The sequence below is a fragment of the Ochotona princeps genome, chromosome 5, assembly GCF_030435755.1.
Source record: "Ochotona princeps isolate mOchPri1 chromosome 5, mOchPri1.hap1, whole genome shotgun sequence".
NCBI lineage: Eukaryota > Metazoa > Chordata > Mammalia > Lagomorpha > Ochotonidae > Ochotona > Ochotona princeps.
Genome location: NC_080836.1, coordinates 75,390,523 through 75,415,090, shown reverse-complemented (window position 1 = coordinate 75,415,090; position 24,568 = coordinate 75,390,523). Strand labels below are relative to the sequence as shown.

At 38.2% G+C, this 24,568-nt stretch overlaps 1 long non-coding RNA gene across 1 annotated transcript; it reads left to right on the top strand.

Annotated features, from left to right (window-relative positions):
- Positions 1 to 2,849: 2,849 nt before the first annotated feature.
- On the top strand, positions 2,850 to 24,277 carry LOC131480391 (uncharacterized). The gene is made up of 4 exons (XR_009245485.1): positions 2,850 to 2,989; positions 4,286 to 4,405; positions 19,894 to 19,952; positions 24,153 to 24,277. It is a non-coding gene; the product is annotated as an uncharacterized LOC131480391 (long non-coding RNA).
- Positions 24,278 to 24,568: the final 291 nt, after the last annotated feature.

The window sequence follows — 24,568 nt, the reverse complement described above, 5'->3', positions numbered from 1 at the left end:
ATAATTCAGCTTTTTCATCAATGAAGCAAATTCAGCCAAAGAATTCTGTGCTTTACTTACTTGAACAGTGAACTTCTGATTTAAAATCTAATTTAAAAATTACTACTAAAGAAAGCAGAAGTAATTCTGTGGAGATTATGCTCTGATTAGTAAATATAATTCATAAGAAGGCCTATGGGAACTGTGGGTTTTAAAATGTGGGAAAGAGAAATCAGAAGGGCATCTTACAAACAGTCTTTAAATGAAAGCACAGATATGTTGATGAGTTTTTCTGTCTCACCTAAAGACAGAACAAGAATAGTTTATGCTACAGCATGCAAGGGCTCAGTTGACTATGAAGGGCAAATTTCCCCGATAGAATACTAAGCAACAGAATGACTTGGAATTCAGTGAAAGCTGTGGCTCTTTATCTTTCTATAAGGTTAAATCTCCTTTCACACTTAAGTAATTATGAAACTTTGGAAAAATTACATTATTTCACCAGTGGTCAGTTTACTTTCTCATAAAATGGCCTTCATGTCAGTATCTACCAGATAAGGTTACTGGAGATACAAGTTCTTGGCACATTTTGAATGCTCAAAAATAACATCAATAATGACAATGAGAGCAAATATTTATTATTTACCAAATCCATCCACCATTGGAAGTAGTCTGTTATTGTAGTTGTATAGTAATTCAGGTAGATGTTTTTATTCCTTTTTGTTGTTTTTGTTGGATAAGAAGACTAAGGCACAGAAAAATTAGGTAACTTGCTTCCAACTTATAGTCCTAGAATGTGGCAAAGCTTTAATACAAAATGAGGTAGTCTGTTTACATGCTGTGTTTCCTGTGACTATAAAGTCAGTAACTTCTACATGTTTATAAGCAAAGGAGTATGAGTGCTTATATAATCAAAAATTGCCATGCTCTTTAAAAATTCATAACCTCATGGTTCCCAGGCTTTTATCATTTTTTAAAATTTCCTTCCATATTGGGAATGGTTTTATTTACTAAATCCTGCAACAATAAGTAAAGATTAAGTCATTTTCCATTATTATTAATCAAAGGCACATGTAACAGAGCTCCCAATCAATATGAAGGAACAGCATGATCTGAATTGATATAATTCCTGCAAAAGGCAAGGCAGCTCAGCCTTTTGGTGAGCTCATGCCATTTTATCATTGCACAGTTTGCACCAGGCTTTCTGAAATATCTATTATAATTAATTGCTCCTCCTTTTGTCAATATTAAGTTAATATTCTGTGATGAGTCATTGTGGTCCTGATAGATGAATTCTTTCTGCTGTGATATCACTTGAAGTAGTTAGGTTCCTCCCACAAATGAATCCTCCACACAATCACATGTATTCTGAAGACAGACAGACTACATAACAGTTTTTAAATAGTGTCAGCAACCAGGTTTAGAATCCAGAGTGTATTTTTTGATACATTGAAAAAAGTGAATGGTTTTGGGTAGGAGCCACAATGTCAGATCAATAGGTACAGCTGAGCGAGGAAGGGTTATCTGCAGCAAGAGGCTGAGGTGAGCTGCAGAGAGGAAGATCTGGGATGAGAAATGTGCATGGTATGTATGTGCGTGCAGAGGTGCAGTTTTGGGGGGAAACAAGCAATGGTGTGCTGTTAAACCACCTTTCAGGGAAAATGAGAGCCCTGATTGGTAGTATGTGTCTATTTCCATGTCATAAATACTTCTGTCACGGCCAAATTTAAGCTCCCAACAGTTTAGTAAGTGATATATTTATCTTTGTTTTTAACAATCAGCTCTCTCAAGCCAGCATGAACCTGGTCCAAATTACCCCTGGAAATAAACAAACTTATTTATCAGCAGTCTTAGGGTAGAATGCAAATAGGTGTCTCACTGGCCAGATGAAGGAGGACAAGAGAACCCATCAGAAGACTGAAAACTTGGAGGCAGAAAAAAGCAAGCCATAAACAGGAAAAATATTTCAAAGTGGTAACCTGGTTATCAAACTGGGAATGAAGGCATGGATAGAGAGCGTATTCTGGAGATGATGAGACACAGAAGAAAGAGGCTACAGTTCAAGCAGGTTAAGTATCTGCTTTTCCTAGGCCACAGGGTTTCTGTCTGGTAATATAACTAATAGTCATTGCCCACTTCAAAGGTACCTCTTGTGCAACATGCTCATCTCCCCTCCCTGAGATCAGCAAGCATCTTTGGATTTACAGAAGATATTGTTTACCAGGAGTTCATAGCCTTGTGTCAACAACACGGGAGGTTCAAAAGGAGTGTTCAGGCAATCTTAACAATTAGGTTGACTCAGCATAATTGTAGAAATTTTAACTCTGTCAGTATTTGGAGATAGTCAGCAGGTAGATTTGTAGAAGCCACTGGTAGATGTTAAGATCAGAGAGACATGACAGATCATTTTTACGGAGAAAGGGAGTCATTATCTTGAAAACGACATTTTTAAAGTTTTATAGTTTTATTATTTATTTGGAAGTCAAAGTTACAAAGAGAGAGAGAGAGAGACAGTGCTACTGTCTGCTGATGCCCTCCCCAGATGGCCACAACAGCCAGGGATAAGTCAACTCAAAGCCAGGAGCCAGGACTTCTTTCAGGTCTCCCACATGGGTAGCATTTGGCCATTTTCTGCATTTCCCAGGTACATTAGAAGGGAGCTGGATCAGAATTGGAGCTTCTGGGACATGAATCAGTATGCATATGGAATGCTGGCATTGCAGGAAGTGACTCTACCTGCTATGCCACAATGATGGCCTGAAGGGGCATTTCTAAACTGAACATTTACTTCAGAGAGTGTTTGTCTCTGCTCATCCCTCACATCAATTATTTGTTCTGCTTTTTCCTTGAAGTGATGGCTGAGGTACCAATAGGCACTGTAGACCACAAGCAAATCGGAAAATAGACTCCAGTGCTAAGGATCATATTCTAGAAAGAAAACCAGAATCTGAGGAGCCATCATACCAACCTGTATAGCACAGAATTGTCTACCTATGGATGTTGACATTGGGTGAGAAAAGCATTTATCTTACTTAAGCCATTTTTATTATCGACTTTGCTCGCAGGTAGTCCATTGGAATTGCTGTCTGATACAGCCATCTAACAAGTCAGGCTTTTGGGAACAGCCAGCAGAGATGGGGTGCTTGCTTCAAAAATTCTAGTTCCAGGTGGAAAGAAGAAAGGAATGGAGCTGCTGTGACTAGCAACATTATTTGAGGCCTAGTTCTCTGAAAAAGTTTCTTAAATCCAGACTCCTAAGCCACTCACCAAGCATTTCCTTTCGCTGATAAGCGACAGATAAACACATGGTCTACAGATAGCAGGCTAGTGCTGACAGCTATGAGCAGAAAAGGGTCATTACAGGATGGGGAACCAGGTTGGTCAGAAGGCTAGAGAGAAGTGCATCAGCAGCTCTGCATATTGAGAAGCTAAGATTTAAAAGATGTTCCAGTGCAGCTATTACTTTGAGGACCAATCAGCATTGACCTGCCGGGAAGCCCGCTGATCAACTTTTTTTTCTTTCTTTCTTTCTTTCTTTCTTTCTTTCTTTCTTTCTTTCTTTCTTTCTTTCTTTCTTTCTTTCTTTCTTCCTTCCTTCCTTCCTTCCTTCCTTCCTTCCTTCCTTCCTTCCTTCCTTCCTTCCTTTCTCTCTCTCTCTTTCTTTCTTTCTTTCTTTCTTTCTTTCTTTCTTTCTTTCTTTCTTTCTTTCTTTCTTCTTTTTTTTTTTTTTAGTTTGCAGAGAAAGGAGAAAGGGGAAAGTGGCTCCTGCTCTAGTGACAGGAGTGGGCCCCAAGGGTGGAAAGACCACAGATCTCCTGCCAGACCCAAGGAAGGAAAAACAACTTTCTAGGCCACCCTTGATTTGGCACTCTAGACTCTCCATCTTATCAGGGCCAGGTTTCTGGACACCTGAAAATAGTGAAGAGAAAACAAAGTGGGAGGAAAAGAAGCATAAATAAACTAAACAAAAATAAGAGGCCTGAGGACTTGGATGAAGGAGAATAATGGAGTGATGACTGCCATAAATTCTGATCAAAACTGAGATGGCATTTTTGTTCATCCAGAGAAAGGAGAAGTAGGAGAAGTCTAGACACATGACCATCATGCATTCATCACTCCATTGTAATAAATGTCCTTTTGAGAAAGAATGAATCAAACTCTAGCTACTATTTCTGTGGCTCCTTTACAATAATCATCATGGAGACTATTTGTTTTCCCAGCATTTACAATGGCCTCACGATGCTTTCTGGGAGAAAATGTATTACGGGGGCAAAAGTGAAAAAATAAACTGTCTCCTTCCATCCAGGGACAGTGCTGTCTCAGTCATACATGGACATGAGGGGCAGGCAAGGGTAAGACTGGCTGGAAGGAAGGACCAGTGCTTGCCTGGAGACATTTGTGTTTCAGCATCCCCTTCAACACAAGGGTAGGTGGCCCCTTGACAAGTGAGGACTCTTGTGCCTAGATACTGGAAAGCCACAGCATGTCAGAGAACTCCAAGCTGGGGGTAAAGAGTACATGGCTGGGTCTGGTACATTGACTCAATTGGCTAATCCTCCCCTTGCAAGTGTCAGGACCCTGTGTGGGCACTGGTTTATGTCCTGCCTCTTCCGCTTTCCATCCAGGTCCTTGTTTGCGGCCTGGGAAAGCAACAGAGGATTGCCCAAAGCCTTGGGACCCTCCACACATGTGAAAGAACTGGCAAAAGCTCCTGGCTCCTAGTTTTGGATTGGCTCAGCTCCGGCTGTTGCAGACATTTCTTTCTGTCTCTTCTTCTCTCTCTAAATCTGCCTTTCCAATATAAATAAATCTAAAAAACAAAAACAAAAAAGCAATATGAAAAGCAAGACTAACTATGCATTCATTGGTGTCTGGCATCTTCCCTTCAGTGACACAAAGGTACTCTCAATAAGGTTGCTGAATACTTAACTGCTGCATTCAGTTGACAAAAATTCGTTCCTTACCTTCCATGGCCTCCCTGAGTCATTCAACACTGCCCTCTTTTTTTGGACATGTTTTAAAGTTATTTATTAGAGAGAGGGAGAGTGCTACTATCTGCCAGCCTACTCCATAGATGCCCACAAGGGCCAGGGTGAGAGCCAGGAGCCAGGAACTCAATCCAAGTATCTCATATGAGTGGCAGGAATCCAATTGCTTGAGCCATAATGCTGACTCCCAGGATCTGCAGTAGGGTACTAGAGTCAGAAACTGCAGCCAGGAATCAAATCAGACACTCCCATACCCATCCCCATATATGGGAATCTTAGCCACTAGGCAAAATGTCCACCCCATCCTCATTTTGGGAATGCTCTATTCCATACTGCCTCTCTGAGTTTTCTTTCAAGTTCTCAGTCATCTCTCCTCAGTTTAGTACTGGCTTACCTTCCTTCTCTTATCTCTAAAAACTGGTGATCCCAGTGTTCTGTTAACTCTTAAGTGCATAATCTACTTCCAAACCACTTCTTCCATGCAAATTATTTCATTAATTCTGTTATCCTGATAACTCCAGAATCTGTGCCTGTAATCCATAAATCTATGCATAATGCTGTCCGTATCTTAAATAATACATTGTTAATTTCCCACACAACTCTAATCATGTAAGTTTACAATTAGAACCACCTGGAAATGTCAGAAACTGTTTTAGTGTTTTTTTTTTAAAGACCTCAAGTACATGGAAAGAATGTACCAGATCAATACATTAAGGAATTTCTAGTATTGGTGCTTGCCGCATCTTTTTCTGCATAGATGTTGATGCTGGAAAAAACAGAATGCCTTTAACAGTGCCATGTATGTATGTGCCTTTGGGTAGAAAGTAAGAAGAGGATCTCTGACTTCAGATATTGCTCATTTCATGTTGCAAGAGAGCGAACTTACACAATAGATCTCCCCTTTCACCTTTGGAGGAAGCTGCTAAAGTCTAGTTGAAAACAGTTTAAATATCTGGAATGGACTGTGAGAGTACTGAAGTCATTCTTCGACCAGAGATGAGAAACAGATACCCTCAGCCTAACCAAGAGGCACTTTATTCCTAGTGTTGGGAATATCCACACTCAGCAAATTTTACAATGAAATGTAACTTGTCATTAGCATCACGAGTTTCTTCTTATCTACATTCCTTCCTCCTAGCTCTGTCTCCTCACAGATATACAAAAGACAAAGTTCCTGTTTCCTTTTCTTAAAGTAAGATTTATTTTCATTTACTTGAAAGATGTACAGAGATAGAGGGGAGACACACAGAGAGAAAGGTGTGTATGTATGTGAGAAAGACAGAGAGAATATCTGTATGGTTTATCCACTGGTTCACTCCCCAAATTGTAGTAACAGCCAGAATTGAGCCTATCTGACGCTGAGAGCCAGGAGCTTCTTCCAGATCCCCCATGGGGGTTCACAGCCCAGGCAATTGAGCCATCTTCCACTTCTTTCCAGGGCCCATTAGTAGGGAGCTGGATTGGAGGTGGAGTAGCCGGGTCTTGGAAAAAACACCCATATAGGATGCTGGCATTACAGATGGAGGATTAATGAGCTACTCTGCAACACTGCCCCTTAATATGTTATTCTAATAGGAATATTATGCATTAGAGGAAATTAAAGGATTAGTAAAAAGTGCATAATAGTGGCTTGCCAGGGCTCTATAAGTCAGTGTTGGCAGAGGTATGTGTTTGGGGAGCCATTCAGGCCAAGTAAAGGACATGTATGGATGTATGTGTTATCTCCATGTATCTCTTCTTTACCCATCCCATGTCCATAGTCTCTAATATTTTTGGGAATCTAGATAGTTCCATAAAAGCAAAGCTAACATCTAGCTTCAGGGGTGGCACACTGACAAATCAGCGCTTTCAATGCTTCTGGCCCCTGACACTGATTCATGGATGGACATGTGTTCTGTGTTGATTCAGTGGGTGTGAATTTTAAGACTTGTGCAGAAACTGAGAATTTTCTTCTCTGTTCCCCAAAAAAGTGGATTGCAAAAAATGTAATTGTGAAATTATAACTAGAGGAGAGCTTCTACTGGGGATTTGGAAATGAAACAAACATTGCAGATGGCAAAAGGGATAGACAATGAGAAAAGTCCTTAACGAGACAATTGAACTGCTACATCAGACTTCACTTGAATACTTCAGGATTCTTCAATTGTGAGAGAAAATAAATTTGCTTTTTCTTTTAGGCCTGTCACCTAAATGAAAGAAATACACAGTTGGGACTTTTAAGGTAGCAAAGAAATAAGATTAGTTCTGTTGTCCTCAGATTTGCCAGGATATATCATAGCCCTTGTAGGTTTCACCACAAATAAAAAATGGGATTTTTAGCTCAAGACAGAGCTTTGTTTTATCTCAATTAAATATTCTCAGAAATTAGTATATACTCCCCCCCTTTTTTTAACTTGTATATCAGAGTTACACAAGAAAGGGAGAGACTAGAGAGAGAGCTTCTATCCGCTGGTTCACTCCCTCAAATGGTCACAATGACCAAGGCTGAGCTGATCCAAAGCCAGGAGCTTCTTCAGTGTCCCCCTACATGGGTGCAGGGGTTCAAAGTCTTGGGGCTATCATTTGCTGCTTTCCCAGGCAACTCACAGGGAGCTAGCTGGGAAGTGGAGCAGCAGGGATTAGAACTAGAAATCACATAAAATGCCCATGTCACAGGTGGAGGATTTCTGTGCCTTGCTACCGTATCAACCCCTACAACTCTATTTTAATTCTTCTATTTTGGCAGATTAGCTATTTCTCTGTTCCAAAATGTTATCAGTTACCACACCTTCTTTTACTCTATCTTACATTCAATTTTTGGTTCAATCAGTTTCTTACAATTTCACAGGAAAGTGTTTAAACTGGATAATCCAAAACATCATTGACAAACATCTGGTCATCTGCCTTATCCACTCTGCCCTTGTTAGAGTAAGGGGATCAGTTGTTAAAAAGCGTGATAGTTAGGGTAAGGAAGTCTCCAACAGTATGCTGTGGGTGCAGAAGTCACTGAAGAACTTCTTAAAAGGGACTCTTGGTGACCATGTTTGGGTGGTCTCAGTGCCTTCTTGCAATCTCTAAACTTACAGTGATGGTGAGAGAGATCTCTCTTTGAAGGAGCTAGAAAGCTGAGAGTTTGTAGGAATCTGAATGTATGTCTGTAAGCCACTGGGATGATGTCTTTGGCAGTTAAAAGGGAACAAGCGTTGGAGCCAATGTTGTGGTGCAGTAGGCTAAGCATTCCCCTTTGGTGCCAGCATCTCATATGGGCCCTAGTTTGTTTCCCATGCTGCTGTTCTACTGATCCAGCTCCCTGCTTGTGGCCTGGAAGGCAGTAGAGAATGGCTCAAGTTCTTGGGCCCCTGTACCCACGTGGGAGACCTGAAGGGAGCTCCCGGTTCCTGGTTTAGGATTGGAACTTAGGACTGCCTTTCCCTATGACTCTCTCTCCTTAGACTCTGGTAATTTCTTCTTGGTAACTGGTCTGGCACCATCTCTTTTGGTTCTGCTACAGACTGAATATACCGTTACAAATTGTTATTTTCATTTTGGTGAAGTTTAATTTAGCATTTGTTTTTCAAAATCAGCTACTGGTCTGTAACCTATGCTGAAAGTTATCCTCCTAGGTTCTTTTCTAAAAGCATTATGGTTTTACTTTTCGTATCCATGTCTCTGTACACCTCAAATTAGTTATTGTGGACAGTACAAGTTCTATATACTGTGAGCCAAGTACTTTTTATTTCTTTATATGGGTATCAGGTTATTTGATGCTGTTTGTTGAAGAGAATCTTTTTGATTAATTTTGAATTGATTTCTTGATATGATTGGTTTTATTTCTGCCATGTTGATATTTATTTCTACTAGTCTCTCCTGTTGACTTGTTTCACTCTTTTTTCCTTTATATATTCTTCAGTATCAGTTGAAAATTTTTTAGAATCCATTTCAGCCTACATATTTCTTGTTTGGCCAGACTTCCTCACATTATACATTTTACTAATTGCTCTGGTCAATTTCAATATCGGTCCTTGACTTTTTATGACCCACATGGAGTCATTATTTGCCCTTTAAGAAAAATATAGAAACCTTGCTCCTGGATTCATTTATACTGTTTGTCCATTTGCCACATTTGTTAAATCTCCATGTATCATGTATCTGTATTTTTAGATGCTGAAGAAAAAATAATTTTGTAATTATTCATAAATTTGTCATGTACAGTGTTTTTGTTACTTCCTGAGAATTAAATTTTCATCTTTCTGTCAAGTCTAAAGAAATTACTTGTAGTTCTTATTGTAAAAGTTGCTTGATGATGGATTCTTTTACTAGCATATTTTTGTAAAGTGAAAAATATCTTATTTCATCATTGTTCCTAAAGGAATTTTTTCTTGAGATCTATATTTTTTCAGAAATTTAGATACATTGCTTTCTGGCTTCAGATAAAAATTAACGGTAGCCTAGATGAAATATATGTTTTCTGAACTGAAATTAAGTTTTTTTTTCTTTACTCTTGTTTCTAGTAGCTATTACATGCTAGGTTTGGAGTATTTTTCTCATTTTTATTCTACTTGGATTTTGTTGAGTTTCTTCAATCTGTAAATTTATAGGTTATACAAAATTTGGAAGTATTTTTTTACCATTATTTTTTCAAATATTCTTTTATTCACTATCCTTTAACTATAATGCTGGAATTCCAATTATAAATGTATTAGGTGTTTTGGTATTATTGTCTCTCAGGTTCCTGAGTTTCTGTTCTATAATCTCTCTCTCCCTAACTCTCTTTTATCCATTCCTTGGCCTCGATAATTTCTATTGATTTATCTTTAAGTTTGTTCTTTTCTGTATCATTTCATTTTGTTCCATTCAGTGGAATTTTTATTGAAAGCATTTCCTTTTCAGTTGTAGAAACTCCATTGGATTTTAAAAAGATAGTTCCTGTTTCATGTGATTGCTTGTCTTTTCACATTGTGACCATTTTTTCCCCTCTACCCAACTTACCATGGTTTAATAATTTTTCTACAACTTTTTGGCTAATTCCAATATATCACTCATTTTGGATTTGGTCTATATTGATTCTTTTTTGCTCTTCAAAATTCATCACAATTTCCTAGTTTATCTATAATGTATTTAAAATTATATTCCAGACATCATGATTTTTATGTTAAATAGATTAGATGTGTAGATGCATTCAATTTTTTTCAAGAGTGTTGACTGACTTTCTTGTCCTCATTTGGGTTTGGTTAGGCTCAAATGTTTATTTCTTGGGTGTCAGAAGTTAACATTCAGGTCTGGACTTCATGGGCCACAGAGAAGTTTATGCAGAAATATTTGGAGATCCTCCTCCCTGCAGACCTTCTATTATAATTCCCTCATTTTTTTCTGTTTTGTTTCCTTATTATTAGTATCATTTTATGGCACAGTTTCATAGGTCCTGGGATTTCTCTTCCTGCCTCACCCAGTCCCCTCCTCAATCCCTTCCCTGTTCACTGAGTTCCACTGTATTATTACTATAGTATAGGTCTTCATAAACAGTAATATGTCCATCATTGTGGTCATGAACAATGGCAGAAAGTCCAGCATCCTATTGTTAAGATATAGCTTACAGTTTCATTGGGAATCCATCTTTGTCCGGAAGTAGAGATGCATACTGCATTTTATCCTCACATCTGAATATGATAGTCTTCATTACACATTTACTATATATCTCCTTAAATGAAAAGCCACAATACAAAATCAACAGGAAGAAAAATAGAAATTAACAACACCATGAAGTTAAACAGCATGCTATTGGACATGATAGTGTCCATTACACAGTGACTGTACATCCCCTGAAATGAAAAGCCACAAAACAAAGTCAACAACAGGAAGAAAAAAGAAATTAAAAACACCACGAAGTTAACTAACATCTACTGAGTGACTAATGTGTCACTGAAGAAATGAAAAAGAAAATCAGGAACCTTCTTGAAGAAAATGATGCTACTGTATGATCTGTGAGTCAGTGAAGAATTTAATGAAGAAGAAAGTGTTTTGAAGAGATGAAACCAAAATAAAAATCCATGAGATATAGTTTCTGCTGATCTTTGTTGGTATGTGTCTTCCGTAGTCAACAAATAGATGGGTTTTGTTTTTTAATCCAGTCTGCATATCTATGATGTTTGATTGATAAATTTAATCCATTTATATTCAGGGTTAATATAAATAGGTGGAAATTTGGTCCTGTCATTTTAGCAATGGATTGTTAATTGGTTTAGTCTTCTGTTGTTATTTTACTGGGATGTTCTTCACATTTGTCTTTGGCTTTGGTTGGTGCTATATTCATTTTCTCTGTCAAGAGAACATCTTTAAATATCTTTTGTAGGGCAGGTTTAGAAGAAGCATATTCTTTTAACTTTTCTTTACTGTGGAAGAATTTTATTTTCAAAGACAAAGGAAAGCTCCGCTGGGTATGTTACTCTAGGCTGACAAATTTTTGCTTTTAGAATCTGGAATATGTCGCTCCATTCTCTTCTGACCTGTGGAGTTTCCTGTGAGAGGTCTCCTGTGAGTTTAATTGACATTCCTTTATATGTCAGTTGATTTTTTTTCACGTGCACATTTAAGGATCTTTTCCTTATGTTCGATTGAAGAGAGCTTGATTATCATGTGTTGTGATTAAGTTCACTTTTGGTCAACCCTGTTGGGAGTTGTATTTCCCTCCTGGATATTGCTTCCTGATTCTATCTCTAGATCAGGGAAATTTTCCTTTATCATTTCATTAAATACATTTTTAAAATCCAGCTTCTCTTTCTGCACCTTCTGGAACTCCCCTAACTTTTGTATTTGGCCTTTTAATAGTATCTCTTAATTCTAGAATACTTTTTTTTTTTAACTTGGCCCAGCTCTGCTTCCAGCTTTTTGTTTCCCCCGGTGACAGGAAATGGCTTCCAATTCTGAGATTTTTTTTTCTTCAGCTTCATTCATTATATTTTGGAGACTCTTCACTGTACTTTTAATTTGCTCCACTATATTCTTCATTTGTGAGATATCAGCTTTCATTTAATTCATTTCCAGTGTGGCATATTCCTTAAATTCCTTGAACTCCTATATTATGTGCTCGTTATTGATAAGAAACTTTATAACAAGTGTTTTGAATTCTGTATCCCCCGTCTTCTCAGTGTCTGCCTCAGTGAACTCTGAGGTTGGCAAAGAGTTTGCTCCTTTTTAGGGGAGTCTTCAGTAATACTCATTGTGCCTCTGTCTCTTCTTTTGCTCTTGGTCATTGTACTCCTGGTTATCACATTCTTCTCTTTGGTGCAGGTTTCTAAATAAAAAGCTCTGTCACCCACAGGTCTACAATTCAGTTTTACTTATTGTGATTAGTACACAGCTCTTTGTTTGCAGTAATTGTGCCACTCCCTCCAGCAAGTTTCAGGTCTGGGTTCTTATGTTAGACTTTCACCATGGTCTCCGTAGCCCCAGCTCCTGGCTCACCACTCTCCACCTGCTGTGATACCTTGCTGAGGCTTTACTCGATTCCCTTGTTTTCTTGCAACTAATTTTCCCCTATACTCTATTTTATGGTTCTTCAGGATGCAAAGTTTTTGGATTTTCTCTCAGTTCTAGCTGGTCTGCATGGTGCTAACTACAGTCTTGGGCTTAAGTCATAACAGGAGGAAACTGCATCATCCTTTTCTTCCTAATGCCACTCTTTCTTCCAAAAATAAGCCTTCTTTTATTCACTCTCTCTGTCGTCAGATTGTTGTGTTACTAATAGTTACTATATGTTCTGAGAGGTGTTTATTTGGCCACTCCTGCAATTGGAATATCTTGATTCCATAATTTTTCTGGAATGTGTTCTCTCATAAAACAAGCAGTGTCTAGATTTCTGCTATAGTAACATTCTTTATTGAAGTTCACTTAGCTAACAATGTTCTGCATATTCTGTGCTGATCTTCTCTATCCTTACTGCTCAGATCTGTCCATTTTGCTGTTACCACTCAGTAGAGTCATTTCATTCTCTAAGGTATACTTCCCAGTTTGTACTTTTTTAGATGTCCTATTTTGTCTTCAGGAAGAAGCTGCTCAGAACTTTTTGCTTCTGTATTCTCTCAAGCGATGCCATTCTAGTTGTGCCCTCACATCCTGAGTCTTTTAACATCTCTTTTGAAGTTCCTCCACCTTTCTGTGACCAGTAGAATGTCACACTGTTTTATCTTCTCATATTTACAAACAGTTAGATTCAGTTGTATCTCTTATTCCATATCGAGTAGCTCAACTTTGGCTTTCAGTGTATCACTTTCATGTTTGTGCCTTCCAGATGTTCTGTGTGTAGATCAAGCAAATCCATCAGGAACAGAGTTGCAGGTGTTTCTGTGAAGAAGCTACTGAGTAGGCACATGTGATAATGTTTAGTGCCACAGTGATTTTTGCATTACCTCTGCTGTCAGGGTTCTCACTAATAATACCTTGATGCTGTCTCCTGGTCCTTACAAGTGACTGTGTCATAAAAGTCACTGAATATTTTATGAAGAATACATTGAATGAATGTCTCTCCAACTTTGTGATGTCATTTCTTCTCTGCATTTCAAGTAGTACTATTTGAACTTCAATTCTCCACAGGTTTTTAAATTTGAAAGTGAATCTCATATTTTTCCCTTAGACCAGAGTTTTTCTTCAAATCAGCATGACTAAACATGGTATGAAAACCTCCAAAGTCCATGGATAAATCAATGTTTTCTTACCTTCTCTTCCTCTTCTATTCTTACTCTTCAAAAAAACATGTGTAGTACTCAAGGATGCAGTGGATGGTTATGCATGTTGTAGACTATTTAGGTCATACCTTCTATAGTTGTACATTTAAAAATCATGCCAAATAGTCCTGTCAGCATTAAAATCATTAATGTGAAGCTACCAGCTATTGCCTTCTGATGCTACTCTTCTTTCTTTCTTTCTTTCTTTTTTTTTGGTACTGCATTAAATAAAATCATGCCAATAAACAGATTACTCAAAATGGAGACTGGATTGGCAACGGGAACATCACCTGAGAACTTATTTAAATAGACATTCTGGGTTTCACCAAGACCTGCTATTTCTGAATTTTGGGAGTTGGGTCCCAGAGTTGGTGTTTTAATAAGTCCTCTAGCTGATCTTAGTTAAAATAAAGTTTGAGAAGTAGTACTCTAATCAACATGGTCCCAGGTGTTAGGCTCAATAATGACAGGAGTTGAAAATAGGTGAGATACGATGAAAGTAAATAACCATGCACATCTACTTTACTTCTTGGCCTGTCTCTAATATCAGCACCACCAATAAAAAGGGATTGCTAATAATGATAGGGGACTTATTGGGCTTTTGTGCAAATCAAAGATAAACTAATCTGATGATTCTTAGCTTCCAAATGTCAATAAATGTTATTAGTAATACAACTATTTTAAGATACTTAAATCTCATTTACTACATCTCTGCCATAGTGATCTAAAGCAGTATGTGAAAACCCTCTCAAAATGTTTTCATCCATATTTTTCAATTTATGCACAACTAAGGAATTTTTGAATACCTTCTACAAATTGCTCCCAGAAGGGGAAGATATATATATTCAGAAGAGCAAAAAGAATCAATTTGTGTGTGTGTGTGTGTATAAAATCTTTTATTTTAGTGACCATTTACTTGCAATCAGGATAAAAGATCTTCTGCCCTTCCAGTAATGTCTACTTTACTATAATTTTATAATAAGCTTGGACAATTTCAGTATACTTCAGAGGTACAATTAATATTTTAAAGTGCTAATATTTTTTAAATTATTTTTTTTGCTATGTGTTCATTAACATTCCTGACTTCAATTAGAAGGAACCTAAAAATGTCTTATTTTATGTCAATGATGTCTAATAAATACAAATGAAATACATTTTAGCAACACTTTGTGATAACTACATCACACCTAATGCAAATCTGTTCTCAGATTTCCTAGAAAATAAGCTGAAAAAAGAGGGACTGAGTAAAATGTACTTTTCATATTATGCTAATGTGACAGAATAGGAGAAATAGAAGGGTCAAAATACTGAACACATTTTTAGTTACTAAGATAAGATCAAGAGGTTTCATTTTAATTATATATCACAGGTGATGTCTTTAGGGGATTCAAATAGATAATCAGTATGAATTCAGTAAAATCATCACACTTCTGCTAAACTCAAAGTTCATTTATACTTTTATTTTGTTTTATTATATGCTTTTAAAATCTGTAAGTAAATGAACAACTAACTATGAAAGTACCTAGCACAGACATGTTGGCATATACTCATATACACATAATAAATGCTAACTTCCTTTCTTTCTCTGACCTGTAATAAATTTAAAGAGACTTATTAAATTTCTTGCCACATATTTATATAGGCTTTCTGTAACCATTTTTCAAACTGCAAGTAAATATTCTTGGAAAATGGAATTAAGACTCTAGGGAAAATTAGAGCTATGTGAAGACAAAAATCTTAAATGCTATTAAGTGCTTAAAGCATTAGATAATCATGCACATTAATAGTAAGCATTTTAACTGGAGTCTAGTTGTATGTAAGTTGCAGATGCTGATACTTTTAACTACTATTTTCAGACATTACAAATTCAGGCACAGGATTCAGTTCAGAGGAAATGGCAGAGCTCAGATGACAGATGATCAAGTCAAATGGAACTCATATTTAAAATAAAAGCAAAAGAGCTATACTACTATTTTTAGATAATTGGCAGAAACTCCAAACCAAAAGTACATTTGAAATGAATAATTCTGCAGCCCTGGAATTCTGAATACATTACTTTTTACAGTTAAGCACTTTAGATTCATATACATATAAAGATTCAGTTGTATCAACATCCAAATGAAAATCAAAGTTATTAATATACATAGACTCTGTTACATATTAAAGACATTAGATCATGTGTGTGCAAGCATGTTTATGACACAGATTACAGAATATTCAGTTTTTCTAATTTCAGAAATGCAAGACCAATTTCATACTGTTACAACTTGAAATTAGGGGTCTCAAAGATTCCATATTCCAATACAGAAAATGAAATTCCCCTAAATAGCCACAGAATAGTTACCAGATGCAAAGCAGGAGTTACGTAGTATTTGGGGCAAGGCAGCCTAGATTATACCTAGCAAACGACAAAATAAAAGTAACTGAACTGTTAAGAACATGCTGTGGCTCATTATGCTGTCAACTACACTGCTACTGTCTTACTTCGTCTGTTTAATCATTTAGGTTAAAATCTTCAAAAGGGCTGTAAGAGATTTTAGGTTAGTCTAGTTTGATCTCTATTGTTCAAATAAGGTCCATAAAGGTTAAATGACTTGTTTAAATAACCAAGAAGAAGCAGTGGAAGAGGGGGAGTGATGGGGGTGCTGCAAGTGATTAGAGTCTTGAAATCTGCACGCAAAATTTTCAGCCCAGTGCTTCCCCTACTAGATCCTAAGGCCTTTTTCTCCAATATAATTGACGTCACAAATGCTGTTAGGGCTGAAGTCAAAACTTGGCTCTGACCTTGAAAACACAATTTGAAGTGATCTCAGACTTGCCCAAATCCACCTGACGTTCAGACTGATGCAAGTGGGAATCTTAAGGAATCTTTGAAATCCTAAGGAATCTTCTGTCTTCAAGGATGAGTCTGAGCTTTGTGCAAGTGCACACTGGAAATGCAGGCTGGATTTATCTCATGGAGCTTTCCACAGCCACTGCTGAATTTGGAATTTACTTGACATGCCAACCATTGCCCCTTCTGTGCTTAGTACAGGGTAGGATTAATAACATTTCTGATGTGAATAAATGAGTTACTGGTAGCTTTTCATCTTGTTCTAAGACATGTTCTCCTTGGACATACCTTCAGTCTTTCTTAGTCTTTATGTGAGGACATTTTTTTTTTTTTGCTTTTTTAAATTGTTATTTTATTTTATGACACAGATCCATAGGCTCTGGGATTCCCCAATCCCTCCCTAGGCCTCCCCCCATATTGATTTCCTCCATATCATTGCGGTAGTACAGCTCATAACCAGTCGCAATTCCATCATTGAGGGCAGGGACCATGCACAGAATCCTGCATCTTATTGTCCAGATAAATTAAACAGTTTCATTGGGACACCATCCTTGATCTGAAAGTAGAGCTGGCAGAATATCATCCCCTCAAATGAAAAGCCACAACACAAATTCAACAACAGGAGGAAACATGGAAATTTACAACATCATGAAGTTAATTGACGTGGTATTAAGTGACCAATGTGTTAGAAAATGCAAATTCTTAACCACATCCTGTATCTACTTCATTGACATCTCAATTTTAGTTTATACATAACTGACTGCTATAAACTTTAAAATGGTTGTAGGGTACTATTCAGCTTTCTCATGTCTTTTTTCTTCATATTTATATTTAGCAGCTTATAGTATTCAAGCATGATTTTACTGAACTTCGTGAATTTTAAAATAGTCCAAACAGACTTATAACTCTAACAAGCCATGTGTTCACTATTGAGGAGCAGAACAGTTTTAGGAGGGGTATACAGAAAAATCTTCAATACCTTAGTGTGGAGTAACTGATCTTTGTGTCCTTTAGTGAAGTATATGGGAGTCCAAGCTGGCTTTTTCTTGTATGTTTTAAACTTTCCTTATTGGTTTCTCTCTGTGAATCTGATCTAATTTGAGGGGCTTCAGAGCGACCCTGATGATCATTACAAGAGAGGGTGGGGATCCAAAGTTGGAACTAAGTAAGGACCAGAGAAAGCTCCTCTCCTGAGTCCCAAAGGAAGTATACTGTTTTTCTGTTTCTGAGGACCACTCGGGGCTCCTGGCTGTTATCCCGATATCATCAGACCCTGTGAGGAAGGATCTGGGCTTCTTCCATCCCATGTGGGAGATCTGATAGGGAATGGTTGACCTCAGAGTTCTCGACCTACAAGGGTTACTCCAATTCTCTGTGATCTGCTTGGAAGTTGGGATATAGTCCTTGTTGTCCATACTGATAGTCCTTGATAAGGTATCCACTGCTTCTGTGGTGAAAGCATTTTGGAGGTTACTGGGAGTCTCTGGCGTTAGGATACAAGCCTCCTCCTGTCCTCCTGTTCCACTCTGGGGTCCCCTCCTGCTCTGTGCATATGACCTCCTGTTAAGAGGCTGTTAGGATCACTCTTGGATCCCACTGTGTGTCTCAATAGTTTTTTGCTAATGTCTAAAGCAGATTTGAGAGTGCTGTCTATAATTTACCTGTTACAATCTTGATATATTATACTTAACATCTTCCTCACACACTCTAAGAAGATGGAAGGTTTCTCTGCTCTCTCAACCCGTTGCGGAATAACAGAGGGTATTAAAGGCATATCAGGCTTTTCAGTTCTTTGATGTAGTTCATAAGCATTGATTATTGGTTCATTGGTTACATTACAATAGTGGATACTTCTAAAAAGGAGGCAGAGAGGAACACAAAGAAGTTTCTAGAGTGCAGATAGTGATCCCACTTTTAAACTGGACGCTGGCCGTACATCAGGTATGTTCACTGTACGAAAATTCATTAAGCACTAGGCTTAAGAATGTGTACCTTCCAGTGTTATTTAATATTAACGCTGAAAGATGAAATAGGGATTGCTCACTGAACTAAAAGAGAAAATAAATCTGAATGTTTTAACATAGTAGAAAATATCAGAACGTTTTCTGAAAATGCAAGTAATTGGCTCCCAATTTAATAAAAATAAAACTATTGGCTTAACTCCTTGTCAGGAATTAATATTTATCTAAAGTGGACCACTGTAGAGCAGGAGAGGCTGATAGAACCTGGCAAGTCTAAGGCTTCTGAGTTTGAGGCAGGGATAGGAAAGAAAAGGGATGGGTAGAGGGGCCTATGAATAGAAGTCAATAGTGGGGGAGTCAAGGTTACCACGAAAGAAAGATTTCACTGAGTCCTAGTGGAAAGATAGTAGCCAGGGAGCCAAGTTGGGGTGAGAGAGAGAAAACAAAGATGTATGTTGTAGTTAACTCTTGACAATCAGGTGTTTAGCACACAGCTTGCCAGGTACAGGTATATATATGCACACCAAGCTGAACTGTTTGAACTATGATGTTATGTTTTAGGTCCAGATGGATGACTTTTAGGTCTAGGACTTGTTATACAATAAATAGACACTGTTTACCCGTTGACTCTACTGGCCTGCTGCTTTTTCCTGATAATATATTACTGGTCAAAGCAGCAAAAACACAACAGAAGTGTTTGTGAGCATGAAGAAAATATGACTTCTATGTGAAAGAAATGAAACTTGAACAAGGTTGAAAAAGTGGTTGGCTTGTCATATGAAGTTATTCTGAGCAAAAGATATAATTCAGTATAAAAGTCAGGTGACCAAAATAGTTTTCGTATTCCTGATTTAAGGGAAGTTGGAAGTTTTAGAGGTGTGCAGTGCATAGCTTTAGGTAAAGTGGTATTGTCTCCATTTTTGAACCCTCAGTGTTTGGCACATGGTAGTTTCCCTATAAAGCCTTATTGGAGCAATGAATGGGCTTAAAAATTGAACCAAAAGATGATGGTGCTATCAGTTTGGTTTTGCTGGGCAAAGTGCACATGAGTTCAGAAGTTATTTGGAAGACTACCATGGACCCTGATGAATAGGAAGAGGCCTGTGAAAGATGTCAGAGCCCTCTTCTCCCCAACTCTGGGCAAGAAACACAGGGAACACAACCTTGAAATTCACCTTGAAACAGAGGCCTCAAAGGCCATGCTTGGTAAAGAGTGGCATGAATTTGTCTGAGCCCACAGGTGGAGCCCTGACTGGAGGAGAAAAATTTATGGAAGGGTTGCTTCCAGAAGAATATATTACAAACTACTCTTAAAGCCCATTGTTGATTTTCATCATAGATACTTAAGTTCAGAGATAACTGAAGTAAAACTTTTATTTTGTGTAGTGCTTTACTTATCAAATATTTGTGATACACATGTATTACTTCTTTAGCTCACCATAGAAGCTGTGCTGTCTGAAGAAAGGATTCATTTTATCTCATAAATGAAAAGGTAAGAAATAAGGTTGTATTTGTGTTCTTCAGAGACATAACACACACACATTGAGGTAGAGGTGGGGTGAGACTCAAGGAATTGGCTCTTGGCTCTCACGTGATTATGGTGGCTGATCAGATCAACATTTGTAAAGATGGTTTATGAGCTGGTCACTCATGGATGAACTGACATAGTTCAAGTCCAAAGGCCCACTGTTTGCTGAAGAAAGCACTTAGTCTGAGAAGTCAGTCTTAATGGTTTTTTCAGACTATTAGCTGATTGAATAAGGCCCATTCACCCTATGGTATCTAATTTACATTGCTTAAAGCCCACTGATGTAAAAGCCCTTTCAAAAATATCAAGTGTGTCTTTTATTCTTTTTTAAAGATTTATTTATTTTTACTTAAAAGATTTACAGAGAGAGAGAGAGAGAGAGAGAGAGAGAGATCTTCTATACCCTGGTTCACTCCCCAAATGATCTCAATGGCCAGAGCTGGGCTGGTCTGAAGCCAGGAGATTCTTCTGCATCTCCCACCTAGATACATGGGCCCAAGGCCTTGTGCCTTCCTCTGCTGCTTTCCCCAGGGTATTAGCAGGAAGCTGGATTAGAAATGGAGCAGTGAGACTTGAATAGAGCCCAAGTGAGATGTTGGCACCATAGGTGGAGGATAGTCTGATTGACCATTGTGACTCTAACATGGATTTTACACTTCAAAACTGTATATTTATTTATTTGAAAGGCAGTCAGCAGAGGGAAGGATGGAGAAAGGTAGAGAGAAAGAGAATTGAGATCTTTCATCTTCTGGTTCACTTCCCAAATACCTATAGCAGCTAAGGTTGGTCCAGGCTGGAACCAGGAACCCAGAGCCCATCTCAGTCTCCCACATGGATGGCAGAAATCTTAGTATTTAAGGTATGACCTGCTGCCTCCCAGGGGGCATTTTAGCAGGAAGGTGAAATCAGAAGTAGAGCTGAGACTTGAACCCAGGTACTCTAGTGTGGGTTGTCAGCATCCCAAGTGGCACCTGAACTGCTGGACCAAACATAAGTCCCTACAGTAATGCCTGACCACATCTTTGTGTGCTGTGGCTCATCCAGCTCAACTCATAAAAGTTACCATTACAACAGCCCTGAGTACTAGGGTTCTCAAGCTTATGGAACTAAATAGTCACAGAATTGTTTCCAAAATTCTGACCCTCTGATGTTTATCCCTAATAACTCTTAGTGCTGGAATTAGGTGCTAGCTCTCATATATTCTGATTTGGGAACAAGGATATAAAGGAGCTAGCTGTTAGCCAGAAGTATCAGTTGTCATTTTGTAAGTGCAGAAAACAAGAAACACATCTCAGATACAGGAACTACAAAAACAAACAAACAAACAAAAAAACCAAAAAACAAAACAACCACTCCCCTTTAGAGAATGTTAGGCATTAGGTAATGCCTCATGTAATTGAGCAAACATCTCCAAACAACAACGAACTCAGGCTGAGAGAAAAGAAACCAAGCCATTTTCCTAATTTGCAGAGATACCCATGGGCCCAGATGAGGCTGATGGGAATAACCAAGTAGAGCTGGGGCTAGCTAGTGAGGAAGCAGGCTCTACAAGAGGCTGGTCTATTCTGGGAGGTCCCATCTATATTGGAGGCATGTCTAGGCTTTCTGACTTCTGAAGAAGTTGAGAAAGCAGGATCACAGCACTCTTTACCCATCCACACTTCTCTCCCCTACCCCTCCTCATCTCGGCAGAGCTTTCTTCATCTCACACGACTCTGCCCAAGCAACTCCCCATCAGGATGAGTGTGTGATCCATGGCAAACATTCAAATTCAAAATCCACAGATCAATGAATTGATGATTCTGGAGGCTTTCCGGTTGCAACACTCAGCAGTAAATTTACACATACTGCACCGTTTTTGCTATTTACCCGTGACAATGAAGAGTGTGATTTGTATGAATATTTGAAGCTCTGAGATAATCCCCAAACCTAATTTTAAGTTAAATAGCTTCAACTTCCTGCCTCACAACACAGCTATTCTTTTGGTCAATTCTTCCAGGTCTTCCTTTGCAAAACTAAAGGGGCAAATGGCACACAAAAATGTATGCTCTAGTTTTTATATTTAACATCGTTTATACACTGTTATATATTAGATGCACCTTAAGTATGGGGGAATTGTAGCTTAAATTAGCCCAAGGTAAAGGAAATCGTTTTTGGATTGTATAATATATATGTCTTACATATGAATTATATATATGGCAGGTAACAGTTTACCTGCCATGTAGTTCTACTTTCTACAAATTTTATTTCCTAAAAGCAGGGAAAAACAGTAAAAGCCAAAAAATGTAATTTATTAAACATCTAAGTGCCAGGCAATGTGGTGGACATGGCCCAGAGTATGTAATGAGAACAAGGCATGTTAATGCCACTGCTCCCCAATGAGAATTTTGTAACCCAACACCAATGATAAGAATGAGTGTTACGTTTCTAATGAATGAAAAGTTCTAGTAGTTAGCGCAGCTCAGCAATGGAGCAGGAAATATGCAACTGCTTCAGACAGAACAATGAATCACGTTTCCTTTTCCTGTCTGAACAAGAGAAGCCACTCTTTGTCTTGCCTTTTCTTCATGCTCTGCTGGCATGGGCTCTCCCAAAAGATAAAGTGTTCTTTGTGCCTGGCATCCTTAGCTTCCCTGGATATAGGATGGCAGCTTAAGAATGCAGATGCTGAGAAATCCTTTGGAGTATGTACATAGTATGTGTCTCTGGAGCACATGTTTATTTTTAGTGGTAAATTATCGGGGCTGGTGGGGCTCAAATCTCAGCTTCTTTTTAGCATGTGTTTTAAGCAGCTAAATTTCAGACCTGGGGAGCCCTGGTGTACATACAAGTATCAGCCGTGATGCTGGTTTCCAGACTTCATCCTCTTATTATGCTAGGTTGCTGAAGTTGATTAATGACTTGCCAACTCAACAATGGTCAGCAAGGGCCCACGAATTGCATATTTTCAGGTTATTCATAGTTTGAAAAAATTTATTCATCCCTGAGAAGAATTAGCAAAAACATTGTGCTTTGAGGAGGTAGAAACCTTAGATCAGGGATCTTAATTCATTGCTCAGCATCTTCAGAGATTCAGAGCAAAGAAAAAGGGTCAAGTCCCAAGATCTGATGGCAAAACTGCTTAAATTGCTAATAGGGTGGTGAAGGCTGCCTTGTATACTTGGGATTCAACAGACACTGCGCTTATACCAACTGAGAGTGGCAGAGAATGCTCCAAATCCTTCCGGAAGAGACCTTGGAGACACAATGAGCTCACAGCCAGGATAGCTGTTTTTATAGGACACGGCAAATGCAGAGCAGGGATCTGCCCCACGCCTTCCACTTTGCTCTGTGATGTCCTGAGAAATTTAAGGATGCAGTTCCACTAACAGATAATCCCAAAACTTAAGGGTATCATGTTTTTTTCTTATTAAGTCAAGAAAGATTCATGACGTCAAGTAACAGAAACTCAACCTACCTTACACTTTCAAGCTTTCTTTTTTTAAAGCTATATTTTAAATGTATTTATTTGAGAAACAGTAAAGGGGGGAGAGCAGATGGGCAGAGGGAAATTCACTTCCCAAATACCTGCAACAGTTGAGACTGTGTTAGCCCAAATCCAGGAACTGGGATCTCACACCAAGTCTTCCAAAAGGTTGACAAGAACCCAATTATCCGCGCACTTGTCACTGCATCCATAATTCATGTCTGTGGGAGGCTGAAGCCAGGATCAGTAGCAGGAATCAAAACTGGAATATAGAATGTGGGCATCTCACCCACTGGGCTAATTGCCTATGCCTAACATTATATGTTTTTAATCAACACATAATTGTACACCTTTATAGAATACAGTGTCAGATATCAATACATGTATTGATCAGGATAATTGGCAGATCCATTACTGTAAACTTTTATCATTTCTTTCTGTTGAGATCATTCTCTATATCAACCTGTTTTTTTAAATGCTGCTTAAACTTTCTATTATCTGAAACAGGAAATCTCCCCAAACATGTAATATATACAAAATGTTTTGCTAATGTATATGTGTATTTCATGTAGCTACAAATATGAGTCATGTTTACAAGAGTTTAAATGATGTCCTCATGATTCTGTGATTCTTGCCATCTCTCTTTTTAATAAGGTCATTTCAGATTATTCAAACAAATCTGTATTTTTATTGGAAAGGTGGATCAGATTTATGGAGAGAAGGAGAGACAGAAATATCTTCTATCCACTGGTTCACTGCCCAAATGACCACAACGGCTGGAGCTGAGCCCATGCAAAGCCAGGATTCAGAGGCGTCTTCTCAGGATGCTAAAGCTTTGGGTCATCCTCTACTGCTTTGCCAGGCTACAAGCAGGGAACTGAATGGGAAGTGGAGCAGCTGGGACATGAAACATTACCCGTGTGGGATCCCGGTGCAAGCAAGGTAAGGATTTAGTTATTGAACCATTGTGCCAGGGCCTCTTCCCATCTTTTGCTGCTGTTTTTTTTTTTATTGTACCCACAAACTCATTCCTCATGATGGGCAAATTTCACATAGTAAAACATAAAGTGATTAGAGTATAAAGTGAAATGAAAAATGCTGTTTCTATTTAAAT